This window comes from Canis lupus, chromosome 13 (assembly GCF_048164855.1).
Source record: "Canis lupus baileyi chromosome 13, mCanLup2.hap1, whole genome shotgun sequence".
NCBI classification, from domain to species: Eukaryota; Metazoa; Chordata; class Mammalia; order Carnivora; family Canidae; genus Canis; species Canis lupus.
The window spans coordinates 19981304-19998299 of NC_132850.1; the positions used below are offsets into that span (position 1 = coordinate 19981304).

Here is a 16996-nt window from a genome sequence, read left to right on the forward strand (position 1 = left end):
CCATCTGCTATGAAAAAATTTACATCTTGGAAGCTTGCTGAATTTTTATTATCCCAAATTCCCTGTTTCCTAACACCCTCTTCTACAAACTATTTTTCATTCTTGGATAAACTTTTGTGAACGTGATACACATCTCGATTCATGAAGTTATAAGCAAACCACAGTCCTTGGAGCAAAAAGGGAGGAGTTGTATGATACTAAAGATCAGGTTTTTTTTTTTTTTTTACATTTTTTTAAAGCCAACTTGTATCTGCTTGACTTGTGTCTACTTCTGTTGCATTTATCCTTTATTTGCATTGTTTTTTGAATATGCAAGCTATACTTCAAGGAGGGTAGTCACACCACTTCTGTTAAGAATTATTTTAGGCTTAGAAAGAGGAGGGAAAGAAAGAAAGAAGAGGTCAGTTAGAAAGGAAATTGCTAATTATTTCTTTGTTTTCCTTTCTTCTAACTTCTGGCTCTCCTTGGATTGCCCGGGAGGAGATGGAATGAAAGGGGAAAGAATTCCAAGCAGCCGAAATTGAACAGAACCTGTGGGGCTTGAACGATAACTCAACTAGAAAGGAAGAGAATAGGTATAATGGAATAAATGTAAATTGATGAACTTTAATTAGCTCTCTCAATTCGATCGTAGAACTCTATAATTTACTATGAGGAGTTGAATAGAAAAATTTCTGGAATTTAAAATTTTCTCTGCTTACTAAAGATCTGTTCCTTTATTCACTTACATGAAAATTGAGAGGGGCACCTTGATGGCTCAGACCGTTAAGTGTCTTCCTTCGGCTCAGGTCATGATCCTGGGGTTCTGGGATGGATCCCGCATTGGACTCCCTGCTTCTTCCTCTCCCTCTGCCTGCTGCTCCCCCTGCTTGTGCCCTCTTGCTTGCTCTCTCAAATAAATAAATAAAATCTTTAAAAAAAATTAAACAAATAAGTAAATGAAAATCGAGGCAAGCCTCAATCTCAAAAAGTTTCTGGGAGGGTCATGAGTTCGAGCCATTACACCTCATACTGGGTGTGGTGCCAAGTTAAAAACAAGCCCAAAAAGTTTCTGAGTAAAAATATGTCCAATTATTTATAAAGAGAGCCAATTGTGTAGATATAAACTTGACTTATCAATCTTGGTCTTAGTTTTGTTTTCATGTAACTCATTCTGTCTGAAACTTGGTATAAGCAAAAAAAATACTCTTTTCTCATTAGTAGGAAAAATATCTTGCTTTATGTACTTTCATCAAGTACTTAGGGACCTGATGTTATTTTTATTTAATAAACAGGAGGTTTGTTGTTTTGTATTATATGAAAGCCAGTATTTCTGGAATACTAGACTCTCAGCCTGCAATTTTCTTCCCAGCTCTATAAAAAGGTAAGGGAGGAAAAAAATAACTGGGAGGAAAAAACCCAAATAAACACTACTTTGGACACCACTCAACATTTAATGTACACTGTTTGCCTAGCACAGTGCTAGCTACTACTATGTGATAAGGAGGGAGTCACTAAAAATTGAGATCATCAAGTTCACTCTCTAGGTGATGAGATAAATATAACATCAGTTGGGTGAAAAATCAATGCACCAATGAGAGGTGTTGTTAAAATATAAATTGTAATCATATGTTTCTTTTCATCCAGTTTTTAATATCGACAGCACTTGACAACCAGATCTCAGGAAAAAGAAAGCAGGCATGAAAAGCCACAAGAATATTTATCTCAGCAAAGACAACGACCTATGAAAGCCATGTGTAGAGGGGATTGGTTACATATTTATTAGTATTTATTGAGAATTTACTAACTGCCAGGCAGCTCCTTATGTCTAATTTTTAATTTATTCTTCACAACAATCTTATGAAGTTGTATTACTAGTATCTCTTTTTAACAGATGGGGAAACAGGCATAGAGAAGGAAATTAGGAAAAGCAAGGATTAACTCCAGTTTTGTTTAACTCCAATGCCCCTGCTGTTTAAAAATTATATACCACTCCCCTCCCTTCCCTACCCCATCAGACAACCTTCAAAGGATTACAGGCCTCTAAGCCACTCCCAGCTCCAACTTAAAGGAGCAGTGAATTTGCTTCTCCATCAGGATGGCCTAAATTAGTAAACATCATGTGGAGTAAATAAATTACAAAGATTGAAACTAATTTCACACTGACCCTCTTCCATCTAAATTCTAGACTCCGATTAAAAGGTTGTTTCCTTGCCGTCCACTAATTTTCATTTGGGGCTTTCCCATTTCCAAAGAAATAAATGCAGTTTGGTAAGGCTAAATGTGCCCCCCACCCCCCATTTCCTAGATTTCCAACCACTGTTCTGGAAAGAGTGGGCTCAGTTCTTGTCTGCCTGTCAGAGTGATTAATTAGATTTAATTTCATGCTGCCTTCTCCGCTGCCCTGTCCCTTCCCCTGATGACTAATAATTCTTCCACAAAGTCCAAACAAATGGCCACGGTATCTAGTTTTTATTTTTGGACATGTTCCCCAGCCAAAATGCATAGAACCTCTTCACTGACAGCAGTGTAGGAATTCCTGGCTGGGATGCCTGCCCCCACAGCCGCCCTTGATACAGCTGGGGGGCCAGGGGGCTGATAGCGGGGTGGCCTGGTGCCAGGTCAGAAGTGGTGAGGCTGTTTGAGTCAAGAATCAGCAGCGGGCGGTGATCAACATAGGCGGGCAGCCTACCAAGCAGCCCTGCGAGGGGCCATATCTTCTTCAGGAAGCACCTTTGTGCCAGCACTGAAGCACTAGCACCACATGTCTTTTTCTATACTTGACATCTGTGGACACTTCGAGTGTGTGACAAAAGGAGGAAGTGAATGAGGGTGGAAGGGAAGAGTTTATAGGTGAAGCTAGCAAACCAGAGGAGGATGACCTGCAGCTGGGGCCCGGAAGTCCATTAGGAACCTCACCTCAATGACTTTCTTTTTTTTTTTTTTTTTTTTAATTTTTATTTATTTATGATAGTCACAGAGAGAGAGAGAGAGGCAGAGACATAGGCAGAGGGAGAAGCAGGCTCCATGCACCGGGAGCCTGATGTGGGATTCGATCCCGGGTCTCCAGGATCGCGCCCTGGGCCAAAGGCAGGCGCCAAACCGCTGCGCCACCCAGGGATCCCCACCTCAATGACTTTTTTAGCAAAGCAGGGGGAGCATTCACTGCTGGCGCCTGGTTTCAAGTCCAGAGCTTAGCACAATTGAAGAACAAGGTTGGGAATCGACAAGTGGAACCTCTGTTTCTAGTGGGGCCATAGACCCCTCACAAGGGTCCATCAATCAATATGCCACATGGCCACCAGGTGAAGCCTTAGGATAGGAAACAGACTCTTCCCAATGAGCTACAACATGTCATGAACCCAGCTCATTGGCATCTCCAGGGAATGAGAAAATACGGCTGTTCAGAAAGTTCCAGACATCCAGACAGGCTTGACATAGCTTTAATAAATTCATCAGTGAAATGAAGATGTCTAGTAGTCTAAATATGTGTGTGAACATGGGAGGACTTCAGATTTGGGATTTGTGGGACTGAAACTCTGCCCTGTGACTAATTTAAGGCTCGTGAAGGTTAACAACTGGCCCAGTATCATTTTACAGATAATCCTCAATTTCCTTATCTGTAAACTGAGAATAAAATTAAAATATCCCTTGCAGTGTTATTAGGCTCAAATGAGATGATTTATGCAAAGCACTTTTGAAATGGTGAAAAGTCCATTACAATGACCGTTGTGCTTGCACCTTTGAACAAATGAGTTACAGTGCTAGCCTTCTTCATCAGTCCTATTTAGAAGTCATGTATAAAACACTATGTAAGTCATGACTCTAGTGTTGGTACTACAGTTGTTTCTATTATTTTTTAAATTTTTTGTTGATTTTAGTTTTTTTAAAAAGATATTTTATTTATTTATTCATGAGAGACACAAAGAGAGAGGTGGAGACACAGGCAGAGGGAGAAGCAGGTTCCACGCAGGGAGCCCTACAGGGGACTCGATCCTGGGACTCCGGGGTCATGCCCTGGGCTGAAGGCAGGCGCTCAACCACTGAGCCACCCAGACGTCCCTTAATTAATTCTTAAAAGATTGATTTATTTTAGAGAGAGAGAGAGAGCAAGGACCTGAGCCCGGGAGGAAGAAGGAGTGAGATTCTCAAGCAGACTCCATGCTGAGCACAGAGATCAGGAGCTGAGCCCAAACCAAGAGTCGGACCCTTAGCTGACTGTACCACCGAGGCACCCCTACAGTTATTTTTATTATTTTATTTATTTTTTAAAGATTTATTTATTTATTTATTTATTTATTTATTTATTTATTTATGATAGAGAGAGAGAGAGAGAGAGGCAGAGACACAGGCAGAGGGAGAAGCAGAGGGAGAAGCAGACTCCATGGAGGGAGCCCGATGTGGGACTCGAACCCGGGACTCCAGAATCGCGCCCTGGGCCAAAGGCAGGCGCCAAACCGCTGAGCCACCCAGGGATCCCCCCCACAGTTATTTTTAAACTGGTAATGTTTAAAAGAAGTCATCTTGGGACACCACATCTTCACACGGCCAAGGAAGCGTATGTACTTTCTAAAAAGTTATCTCACTGAGTTACTTTCAGAATCTACGTACAAATTGGAGGAAAAGCCGGTCTCAAAAATCACTGTTCATTTATTTACTGGATTAACTCTGAATGACTTTTGGCACAGATTTGAAATCATGCTCATCTTCCAAGGAAGATATTTGTATTACACTTGCTGGTAACAGTGTCACACGACCTTAGCATTTGAACCTCCCTGTGGTTCTTTAGGCTAGGCAGGGCACCTGCTCAGGGACCTGCTTATACAGAAACGGAGGGCTGGAGAGAGGCCTCTTCCTTGGCTGTTTCCACTCAAGTTTTCAAATCATTAACTATGGTTACAAAAAATATTTTGAAAAAAAAAGTAGGGGTCCCTGGGTGGCGCAGCGGTTTGGGGCCTGCCTTTGGCCCAGGGTGCGATCCTGGAGACCCGGGATTGAATCCCACGTCGGGCTCCCGGTGCATGGAGCCTGCTTCTCCCTCTGCCTGTGTCTCTGCCTCTCTCTCTCTCTGTGACTATCATAAATAAATAAAAAAATTAAAAAAAAAGTAAAAATATATTTTTTTGAATGATGCTAACACTACTGGAATATAAATACAGTCCCCCAATGTAGCGGTATTGAAATTCCTAACATTTCATGACTCTAAGTCCTGACATAATCATTTAAAAATCAATCTGTTTATCAAAATAGAAAAAGTATCAGTCTGTTGAAATTTTAAAATCTTATGCATTATCTATTTCTAAATCTTCCACTTTTATTTTATTTTATTTTTTTAAGATTTTATTTATTTATTCATGAGAGACAGAGAGAGAGAGAGAGGCAGAGACACAGGCAGAGGGAGAAGCAGGCTCCACGCAGGGAGCCCGACGTAGGACTCGATCCTGGGTCTCCAGGATCACACTCTGGGCTGAAGGCAGGTGCTAAACCGCTGAGTCACCCAGGTGTCCCAATCTTCCACTTTTAGAAGAAATTGAGGCTCAGAGGTGTAAGAAACTCATAATGGTCACTGAGGTTTGGGTGATTTGCCAAGGTCACAGCAACTTGGTATCAAATCATGAAGAAATACAGTGAACCCAGAATGGCTTTTTAGAAAACAAAGACGGTGTGGTGGTAAAAAAAAAAAAAAGGCTTACAAGGTATTGACTCTCATTTTTCTCAACACACCGAAATTAATTCCTGGCTACTTAATGTTACTTCCTCAGGGAAGCCCTCATTCTGCCCTCCACCCACTATAAACAGTCTCTTTCTGTGTGTCCCATTAGCACTTGGTTCATGACACTGGCACATTATCCTCTAGTTGTTTTTTTGTTTTTGTTTTTTTTTGTGTGTGTGTGTGTTTTGTATCAATCTCCAGTTTACATGTTAAGAACTTTTTAAGGGCAGGGACTCTTACTGGTTTCTCTTTCCTGGTGCCTAACATGGTGCCTGATACATAATAAAGTATGTTCAATGGATGTTGGATGAATGGATGGATGGCTGCAAAAAAATTTAAATGATGAGGCAATATAAATAAACAAAAAGGAGTTTATACCATGCTAACATATTTTCAGACTGACCAAGTGCTTATCTATTTACTATCTCTTCTTTACCTCTGGAAAGTACCAGGCCTTTTGGGTCTGGGTATTCTAAAGAGCAAAGTCATGCCACCTCAGCAGGACCTGGGTCGAGGACACGGCAGGAGGGTTATTGTTGTTACCAGAATTATTTTTAGTGCTGGATGTCGTTGGATGCATTCCTTTGTGGGGAATTTAAAGTGCTTCATTCACATGTCTGCCTAGTTGCCACAGTCCTGCGAGCTGGGTGGGGACGGGATTATTACCTTACTTCCTGAATGAGGAAGCCAGAGAAGCTTGACGCCTTAATGGCCACTTTGGTAGCTTTTGGGAGGAGAAGACTAGAAGTGCTCTTCCTATTCTTGGTGTGTCTGTTGTGTGGCACTGATGCTGATGTCAGCACTGGAGCAACCAAAGCGCGGCTGCTAGTGGGAGACCCAGACGTGCCCCTGGGTGTGGACTCTCGGGCCTGGCACCCTTGAAGGGGCCACAGTCGAGGGGGTGCTGTGTCGCGTGTGTCCCACCCTGACATACAGGGGTTGGAGCCGCTCCCTCAGGATTGCAGCACTCAGTGCAAACTAGAGACACAGGCTCCTTGTTCAAGAATCAAGAATTCCCAGAGGGTTCTGCAAAGCATTAAACCCTCCTGAGCTCGCTTGCCCACGAAAGTTGCTTTGTCCTTGCTGTCCCTCTGTTACTCTACAAATGCCCCTAAAGTTTTTTTTTTAGTAAGTTTTTTTTTTAAAGATTTGATTTATTTATTCATGAGAGGCAGAGACGGGGGGTGGGGCAGAGGCAGAGGGAGAGGCAGGCTCCCCATGGGGGCCCCACGGCGACTCGACCCCAGGGCCCTGGAGTCAGGATCTGAGCCAGAGCAGATGCTTTGACCTGATGAGCCACCCGGGCGCACAAACCCCCCAGAAGTCTCATGTAGCTATTGCTCCTAATAGTAGCTCCCTCTTTGGCACCTGCTTTCAGGAACATCCTCTTCAGTGTAGCCTCCATATTGACAATGGGGTAACCTTGCCCAATTAGGAATCTGTTTTACCTGGTGTAAAATCTTCTGACAAAGTCCATCCTCTCCTGGATACAGTGAAGACCTCTTCGACGTTTCTTTCACTTACCTGCTGCTGCATAATGAGCCACCCCAGAACTTAGTGGCCTAGGACAACCAGTGCTCACAGGTCTGGGTTCCACAGCTTGTCCCTGCTCCTCATGGTGTCTGGGGGGCAGAGTCACCATTTCATGTCGGGGGAGGCTCAACGGGGGACTGGCGGGTCCGGGGACAGTTGCCTGGGGCTTTGGGCCGGGGCGCCTTGGTTTTCCTCCAGGTGAGGAGGGCTCCTTCGGGTGGGCCTCCAGAGGCTGGCCGGGCTCTTCTCCGGAGATCAAACTGGAGCCTCTGGTTTCTGAGAGTGAAAGTTAAGCCGGAAATGGTGGTCGAGGCACCCCAGCTCATTGTGCAAGGTGGCCTGTCCCCATCCTCTTGGTCCAAATATCAGCGTCCTGCATCTTCCAAATTCTCTATCACAGAGGTATTTGTGTTCCTGCTTCAGACATGAGAAACCTGGGATGTGCAGGAAGAACCGGAATTGGGAATCCAGCTGGGGTGTGCTGGACTCCAACACGCGGTGGCTTTTCCCAATGCCGCGTGGCCTCACCGGGCGAGGACTCACCCTGTCTTCGTGACCTCCACGTGCTACTCTCTCGGCCTGGGAGTGTCCCTCTGCATCTTCCGCCTGCCTTGTCCTTAGCATCCCCCTCTCCATGTGCCATGGAGAACCACCTACACAGCTCTTCTTGAAAACCCTACCTCCCCGGCGGAGAGAGGCGGCCCACCTCAGTAGCCTACCCAGCCCTCTGCTTCTCTTTCTCTCTTTCCTGGGCATTTGTTCCTTCAGCAGAGGAATCTCATGTTGCCTTGCATCTCCCAGGCCGAGTACGGTGCTCAGTTTTTAGCCATCGTTTCATAAATGACTGTGGAATGGAATTTTCAAAAGCGTGTTAACTTTGATCATTAAGATTCATTCAGTCATGTTAGTAATTTTCACTGAAATAAGCAATGGAAAGACTCAAATAGTCAAAACGGTTGTCCATGTTGCTGAAGGTCTTTTGTACGGGCCAGTCGCATCAGGCCATTCATTCATTCACTCATTCATTCAGTTAGAGGCTAAAAGGCAGGGATGTTTGTTTGGTCTTGCTTTGTTCACTGTGGTAGCTCCAGAACTTGGAAGTGACTGGTCCGTAGTAGGCGTCAATCCGTGTTTGCTGACAAGACTCTAATTGTCCCAGGAGCCTCCTCCTGAATTGCGGCCCTTGACTCACTTCGGCAAGACTCCTTTTCAGCATCTACCTCGATGACTCTCTGAAGCCTGACTCAGCCACTGTGTTTGAAGGTCTTTTTTTTTTTTTTTTTTTGAAGGGTCTTGAAGCAAAGTTTCACGCAGCCTCAGAAGAAGTCCAAGAAGTGAACCACAGGAGTCCTCTAAATCTGGTGACGGTCCCTGCTCACTTTATTATAATATCACAAGGGCCAGAGTAAGAGGATATGGAAGAGGGACCTGAACTCTTAGCTCTAAATAAAGAACCATGTCACATATTTTATGTGAGCTCAGTGGCTGCCTGACTCTGTGTGCCCCCATCCCTCACCACTCTCTCTCCGCAGGACATGATCTATGAGAAGGCTGGCCCCCAGCGCCCAGATGTGGTCATCAAATTTGCAGTTTATTGCCTCCTCTCTGCGTTTTATCATCAGGGAGGTGATGGAAGTTCATGAGGCAGAGAAGTGCTAGTTGTCAAACTTTGGGCTTCACGCACATACTCACAGGTGTTTTGCTCTCTTTCACATCTAATATCTCCGAATAGATCAGAGCATTGAGTGACTTTGGGGTGACTTCTTCCTCCTTATCGATCCACTCTAACAAAAACACCTTGCTTTGTTTTCAGCACTCAATATACCTGCCAGAAAATACCTATACCTGTCTCACATGTAATTAATTCTAAGGTGTCAGTGTGAGGACGATGATGCTGGTGTAATATGCTAATGCAGAAATAGCTGGGGGTGGAGTTCACTATGCACAATGAAGTTGTCACCCCCTGAAAAATTTTTATCTACTGCTATTATTATTTTTCCTTTTTAAAGGTTTTGAATGAAGGATTCATTTTGATTCTTTAAAACTTTTTTGTTTTAAAGTTTTAAAGTTTTTTTTTGGTTAATCTTCAAAACTTTTAGTCTATAGAAAACAATACCAAATACCTGCCTTGAAGTGGGTTTTTGTGCTATAATTGTCGTGCCTCTAATGTCCAAGGAGGGAAATTACTCTCTGGAGAACAGTCTAAACTAGTCCAACAATTTGCTTGAGGAAAGCCTGAAGTAATAAGACTATTTTCACTTTGTTTTTAAAAATAGAAACACATGCAGCAGCATGATAGGAGTTCAGTGTCCGTGAATGTGCCGCATCCCAGCCAGAAGGTACGGAGTCCTTCGTGTTTTCATAAGAATAAGTTCACAGATAATTCGGTCTTGAGAATCTCCATTTTCCTATTCTCTTTGGAGTTCCTGGGCTCTACTAAGTACAACTGTACACTTTGTCATTTCTTTCAGATCGTGCCAGGATGTCATGAGAAACAGATTTGGGAATTGTTTGCCTCATTGTGGCTTTCCTTTGGTTCTCCATTCAGGATTCTCTCCAACTTGGGCCAAGTCAGTACATGTGTTTTTGGAGATTTGTATTGGGTTTGCCTCTGCAAAGAAGTAATTGGATTCCTCTATGGATTTTTGACCCCCGTTATAACCTCAACTGTCACCCCTTCTCTGGCCCAAGGGGGATCTGAGCTTTGTTTATGAGCAAAAGAGCTGGTGAGAGTCGACTGACAGGTCAGGGTCAGGCGGTAATGAAACACTGGGATCAGGTGGTGGCAGCTTCAGCATCTTTCACATGACACTAAGCAAGCAGGAAGACTCTAGGGCACTTTTCATAGAGAAGCAAAGGTGAGGATTAGATTGGCTCCGCTGAAGCCCCCATTGACCATCGCTGTCTTGCAGAAACATTCCTAGCCGTGCAGCTGGCCTGGTTCATGGAAGGATGGAAGAGTCTATGGTAGAGATGCTCTGTAGATCCTTTTCTAGCCTCGCACGGTGTTAGACATATCTATGAAGCAATGAAAAGTATGAATATTTCACAGATTCTTTCCGGATCTTAGCTTCCCAGGAGTTCCCCTTGTACAAGTCTGTGGTTTATGCTGGTTTGGGCATGGAGGTTAGATCACTATTTTGGGAACTGACAGCGGGAACAGTCAGCTTGGCTGTGTTCATGCTCTTGAGTGTATATAAGCAGTCACAAAATTTGGCTTCTTGATGTGAAATGACACCTGATATGAAACGGTCCCCTAAGGAGGTGTCAAACATAAAAATTCAACAGAGAGGAAGAAGCACAGTCCAGCTGAGCACGCACACCGAGCCAAGACTGGATCTGGTAAAAGTGAGCGCTTTAGTGATTTCTGGTTTCCCACACGCTCTATTGAGAGATTGGTTTGGACCTTGGTTAGGGGACAAAGAACTTTCTGGAAGCTATGCCAAAAAAATTACAAAAGGTATTTTTAAGAATATCAAACATCTACTTCGTGTTTGTGAAGGGCCAGCGACTATGTTAAGTATTCTTCAAGCATCGTCTCATGAGTTCCTGATTACATTTTTTGAGGAAGATTTTCTTATGATCCCCATTTACAGCTCAGGACACTGAGGTTTAGAAAGGCCAGCTAACCAATGAATGGTTTACCCGGGTCTGACTCAGTCTAATGCCCCAAACCTTAACTGATACACCCTGTTCAACACTCACTCATAATTTCAAAGTCAGGCATGACACCAAATAAAATTAAGACAAAATGATCTGGAAAATGTGAATTGTCATTAGGCCCCAAAGGGAGTTAATAAAGACAAATCCTGAATTATCCCATCAGATAGCCCACTAGGCTTGAGTTGCACACGCAGTTGAAGAAGTTGACACATCTCCCCTACATAGCTTCTAATTTCAGAATAGGACATTTGTCAACACGAAACTCCTTCCTTTAAAGTACTGATTTTTAAGAACATAGGCAACGTACCCTTTTCTTTGTCTTTCATTCGGGAGCTTTTGGGATTCATGTCATAGCATACATAAGCAAGGCCTCTTCTCCCGTTTATTCAGCGTTTTGTGATGACCTTACTCTGTCTGGTAAAGACATATATGCTCTCAGAGTTTTTCCTTTTCAGAGTTTCTTCAACTCATGTTGTTAAAAGGGTCAATTTTGCCCAGGAAAAGCACTTGGTGGGTTGGTGGAAAGCACTTCCAAAAGGCTGGTGGTGGTGCCAGAGATGCAATGCTTGTTCTGAAAGCGCTAACATTTATTTTCCCCACTAGAGGACAGTGCTTGAAAGAATAATAGATCTTACCTCGGAGGTTAGGCAGTGATGAGGACCGGAACAATCCCCTCATTGTTACTCCCTCCAGCCCACGTGCAGAGCACATAAAGAATTTATTTCTTTGCAGGAAAAAGGAGAAATAAATATGTTTGCTCTAACATGATGCAGAAGTCAATGATGATGCTGTTTTAACTTTTGCTGAGCATGGAGAAAGAGAAATGCCACTAAAATGTAATTCAGAATTGCTAAAGCATAAATGAAGACATCCTTATAAGCGTAGGTGAAATCCTTTTACAATAAGCTCTTAAGGAAGACTATTTGTTGAAGCCATGACCAAATGCTCAGAAAAATACTCTGTTGCTTTCTTTGATCATTAGAATTTATTGTGAATAACTTATTTCAATAAGTAACTTTCCCCCTTTACAGTATAGTCACACATAAAGTATGGTTCAAAATACTCAAAAGATGTATAATATTATGTAATGGTTAAGCTTTGCCCTTTGAAGAAAGGGATGAGTATTGAAAAGCGAGTAGTTAACGCTATTTGAAGATGGATTTAAAGGCTGTAGAGCCTTGCCAAGAACCCCCTTCTGGTTACCTGCTCAAATCTTCCAGTAAGAGTGTCACTAATTAGATAGACTGCTAAAGTGGAGGCATTGTTTCCTTAAACCATAATTAAAGCCCACTCTCCCTGGGGGCTTGATCCCTGCTTTCACAATCCCTGCTTTTCGCAATGACTAGGAGGCTGAGGTATTAATTGAGGACTCATACTTTTCAAATGGGGCTTGTGGGGGTGGGGAAGGGGACCAATAGATTGAGAGAATAAAGTAGTTTATCAAAGGTACCAAAGCCAACTTCTCATTTTCCCTGGAGTCAGCCCAGATGATTCACCAATCAGCAAATAGTTATCGAGTGCCTACCGAGTCACAGAATTGGAAAATATTGGAAAGCCTGGCACAGTGCTGAAAATTATCAGCCTTTTCCCTGCCCTAAAGGAGAAATAAATACACTCGCCAATGCAAATGGAAGACAGGGATATGGTGAAAGTGGAAAGAAGTCAGATGTGAGGATGAGGGAATGGAGGGTACTGTCCCTACCTCAGTTTAGTAAGACAGGGCACATTCCCTCTACAAGCTTACAGGCTAGTGGAGAAGATACCTTGACGCTCAATTAACCCTTCTCTTTCCTACTCAGAGGGCAACCCAATCTGAGGAGTATGCACTCGGTAAATACTGGGGGGTTCACTCTCATTTACTTTCTGCTCTTGACTTGGGAATACTTCTGGGCACCCACAAAACAAGATTTGTAACAAAAATCAGTGTAGTTCTAGACGATCAGGATTTTTGTCCAGCCCTCCCTAGCTGTGTGACTCTCTATGGCTCTGCACAGGGCAACCAACCGGTCTGTGCAACACCAACACAGTTTTCCTTTTTGAGGAATGAAATTACAGATCCACCCACGTCACAGGATTCAGTGTGTGGATGGACAGGAAATAAGGGCAGAAACCACTCTGAGCCCCTGACAGAGCTCTTTCTGTTAGGGACCCATCATGATCTCATTGACTTCACAAATTTCAAAGGAATAGGCTTCATCATTCATCCTTCATTTTGGAAGTACAAAAATTTAGCCCTAGATAAATGGGGACCTGATTATTCACATTTCAAAGGATCCAACTTTAAAAGCTTTAAAGCAGGATTAAAAAAAAAAAAAAAGACACCCCCACCCCCCACCCCAGTGTAATTGTGGAATGCTGGATCTGGAAGAGATTTCAGAGATCTTTTAGGCATATACACTCATGTCTCCCAATTCATAGATAAGGAAATAGCAATCAGGCTGTTTTCCCTAAGTCAAGAGCCAATTTTTAGAAAACCTGGAACCCTGTCTTCTAATTCTCAGTCCTATAGGTTGCTCAACTGAGCCACAAACACAAGATTACAATCAGATGTAAAGATAAAGTGGCTTTAAAGCCATCACATTATTCAATGAGATTTGTTCACTAAAGAATTCCACATTCTATGACTATTCAGAAATTTGTTTAAAAGAAATATGGAAATACCAATATCAAGAGTAACAAAAAATGTCTGCACAAATACCATTTACTGCATGCAGTCACTAGCCCACCAGGTTATTTCTAGTCTTACCAAAATTAACATGGCAGTAGAATGTCTCCTTGTTCTTCCAAACTCCTTATTAAAATGCATTAAATTTGTTTTTCTCATGCATAGAAAGATAAGGTTATTAATTACAGGAACTGCCTATCAGCAAAATGTAAAATGGCAAGAGAGTCATTTAATGGTTTAGCTAAGAAGAAAAAGAAATGGAGGAAGGAAGAAGGTCAGAATAAAGGAAAGCTTTAGGGGATGAAATATGAAATCTATATTCATAAAAGATTTTATATTTGTAATTTAAAATATTTCTTGGAAAAAAAATAAAATATTTCTTGGAAAGGATTCTCTTGGTTTAAAAGAAAAGAGATACTGCAGAGTAAGTATGTATGTAAACTGCCATTTAAAATTAAGGGAATAGGGGTGCCTGGGTGGCTCAGTTGGTTAAACGTCTGCCTTCAGCTCAGGTCATGGTCCCAGGGTCCTTGGATGGAGCCCCGCATCCACATCCGGCTCCCGGCTCAGCGGGGAGCCTGCTTCTCCCTCTCTCTTTGCCTGCTGCTCCCCCTGCTTGTGCTCTTTCTCTGTGTCACATGAACAAATATGATCTTTTAAAAAAATTAAAGAAATAAATTGTTGGATAGCCTTTGCTAGATTTTTCCAGGGGAACAAGGTTACCTCTTCTCCAGGATTCCTGGCAGGTTTGTGGGTGGCTGGGGGCGCACAGTGGAATGAGGGAGAGGGGACCTCAGACTCCACTCCAAATGCCTGACTTTGGTTCCTCTATAATGCTGTCAATAACTGTAGTTTGGGGGCATCTTACATTGTGAGAACTTTATTTCATAGTGATTTAAAATAAATATGCTGTAATAGAAAGCAGGGGATTATCTTCTCTCCAGAAAGGGAAATAGAATGCTCAATTCTATCCACTTTGACATGTGTTTCGAGTGTTTCTGTTAAATGGGCAGCCAGCTGTTGTGTTTTCTTGCCTGTCAATCAGAATGTCTGGCAACTGGATTCTCAGCGTTGGGTGGTAGTCAATAAGGTCAGTCTTGAAAAAGCCTGTGTCAAGGCTAGATCCACTGGCATCTGATTTCTACACGTTCGAGTCACAGGTTTTATTTTCCTCCACAAAATAAACTAGTGAAAGTCGCTTGTATCGATATAAAGGTTTTCAGCCTAATTCACCTGAAATACAACATGTACACTAATCCTAATTAGAGAAACAGACACTGAGTTTAGAGAAACAGACACTGAGTACTTGGAGGTCATTGCAGTTCTGTTGTTTTTTCTTTAGTAGGAAGGAAAATTTTGAGTATATTTGGGTGCTGGTGCAGGAGTTTTAAATGCACAAAGCCCTATGACTCCAAGCAGTAGTTCTGATGTCGAACTACAATGTCCTATGTACAGCATCTCTCTTTCTACTCATCTTTCTATCTCTTAAGAGTAGTTTTGTAAAACTCTCTCAGCTCTAGAACTTTGGAAAAGAACCTCATCTGAAAATATAAAGACAAAGGCACTCTGCTTACCTGGGGAGCAGCCCACACCCGGGCGGGCTGTCACTCCACTGTGTGTTTGGAAAAGAGTTGGTGGTGACGGAAGGAATGGTGTGTGAGCTCATGGTGGCAGCTTCAGGCAATCCCGAGAGGAAATGCTTGCAGGCCAGCCTGTGTAGAAGTCAGCAAATAGGCTGCTTCAGCCTTTGCCAAGCCAGAGATAAATAATTCACTGTCATTAACTAATTAAAGTATACAATCCCCCTTTTTAATCTGTACTGACTGGAAACACTATTTATAAACACTGTTTAATAAAACAAAATTAGCAAACACTCTAAATAATAAATCTTATGTGTTAAACATCCCCAAATCATAGTCTATACATTAAAAAGACATCTTCTGAGCCAGCGAAAAGTAGAGTAGTTCAGCAAGAATCCATCGGTAGCTATTTATAGAGAAGAGATGTCAATTTGTATTCTTCACTGCGGTGGGAGGGGCTAGGCTGCTCTTAATCTATTTGCTTGTATTTTCATTTCAGTCTATAAGAAATACCTATTTTGGCTGTTTTTGAATATTTGTATAGTTGGCCAAGTGGTGTTTAATCACGTATTTGGGATCCCTGGGTGGCGCAGTGGTTTGGCGCCTGCCTTTGGCCCAGGGCGCTGATCCTGGAGACCCGGGATCGAATCCCACGTCGGGCTCCCGGTGCATGGAGCCTGCTTCTCCCTCTGCCTATGTCTCTGCCTCTCTCTCTCTCTCTCTCTCTTTCTGTGACTATCATAAATAAATAAAAATTAAAAAAAAAATCACGTATTTGAGTCAATGTTGGTCCGGGACTATGAGTTCTCAGAGAACAGGACTCACGGCTGCTTGACTTCAACTCTTGGCCAACTGCTGTGTGTGTTAGGCACCTAGGGATGGCCTTGGAGTCATATCCTTTTCTGTTGCTTCCTGTTCCCTCTTGTGCTCACTCTGATACCCATTCAGACTTTTTAAAAAACAGCAAAGCACTTCCCTCAGTAAATTACTGCATCTGCAGAACTTTCCTCCTGAGCATCTCTCATGCAGGACCGAAAACTCCATGAAATGCTGTTGATATTTGGCCCTTGCCAAAATAATTCTAAGAGACTTTGAAGGCATAGGAGCTCTACTCATGGTGTTTTACCGGCAAAGTGTTGCTTTTCTTTTTTTATTTTTTTGTTTTAAACTAAACATTGAACCGTAGGGTTAGCTCATCAGATCATTCAAACGACCAAACTTTATTATAGTCCCAGTGACAATATTTTATAGGGAATGTGAGACATGGATGAGACAGATGGGTAGACAAATTATGATTCTCTATGACAATGGAAAAGCCAGGTCCAGAATCTTCCTAAACTTAGGCTCAACTTTCTTCTGAAGCCTTTGCAGATTGCATCTGATTCTTGGTGCCTTCTAGACCAGGAAAAACAATGTCATCAAAACCCCATTTTCAACTGCTGCTTTAAGGTAGGGAGTCTCAAAAGTCCCTTCAAGTCCCAAGAGAAACGATGGTTCTTTGAAACTTACAGGTCTCTCAGTAAATTTGGATTGGTGCCGTGGTCCTGGGCAATACAGTAGCTTTCAGCCCTTGGACAATCAAATCAACCAGGAATGTATTTATCACCTATTAGTTATATATGGGTCCTTACAACTTTAAATAAGCATTTGTTTGGAATGACTGGTGATCCATTCGCTCATTTCCCAGTACATTCTGTAGATGTTTGCTGGGTGCCTGAGATATACCAGGCACTGTGCCAGGTTTGGGTTACAGTTGAGTAAGGCACAGCTCCTTTCCTCAAGGGATTATAGGTTAGAGCTACAGACACAGAAGTAAACAATGAAGATTGATAATGTATGGGCAGAAGATGCACAAGGTCCTGA

The 16996-nt window shown here is 42.7% G+C and overlaps 1 long non-coding RNA gene across 1 annotated transcript in view; it reads right to left on the bottom strand.

Moving 5' to 3' along the window:
* Nucleotides 1-15283, bottom strand: part of LOC140602764 (uncharacterized) — a 32415-nt gene extending 17132 nt beyond the window's left edge. Inside the window, exon 1 of the long non-coding RNA XR_012005654.1 lies at nt 15128-15283. This is a non-coding gene — a long non-coding RNA (uncharacterized lncRNA). The remainder of the gene's footprint in view (nt 1-15127) is intronic.
* Between the last annotated feature and the right edge of the window lie 1713 nt (nt 15284-16996).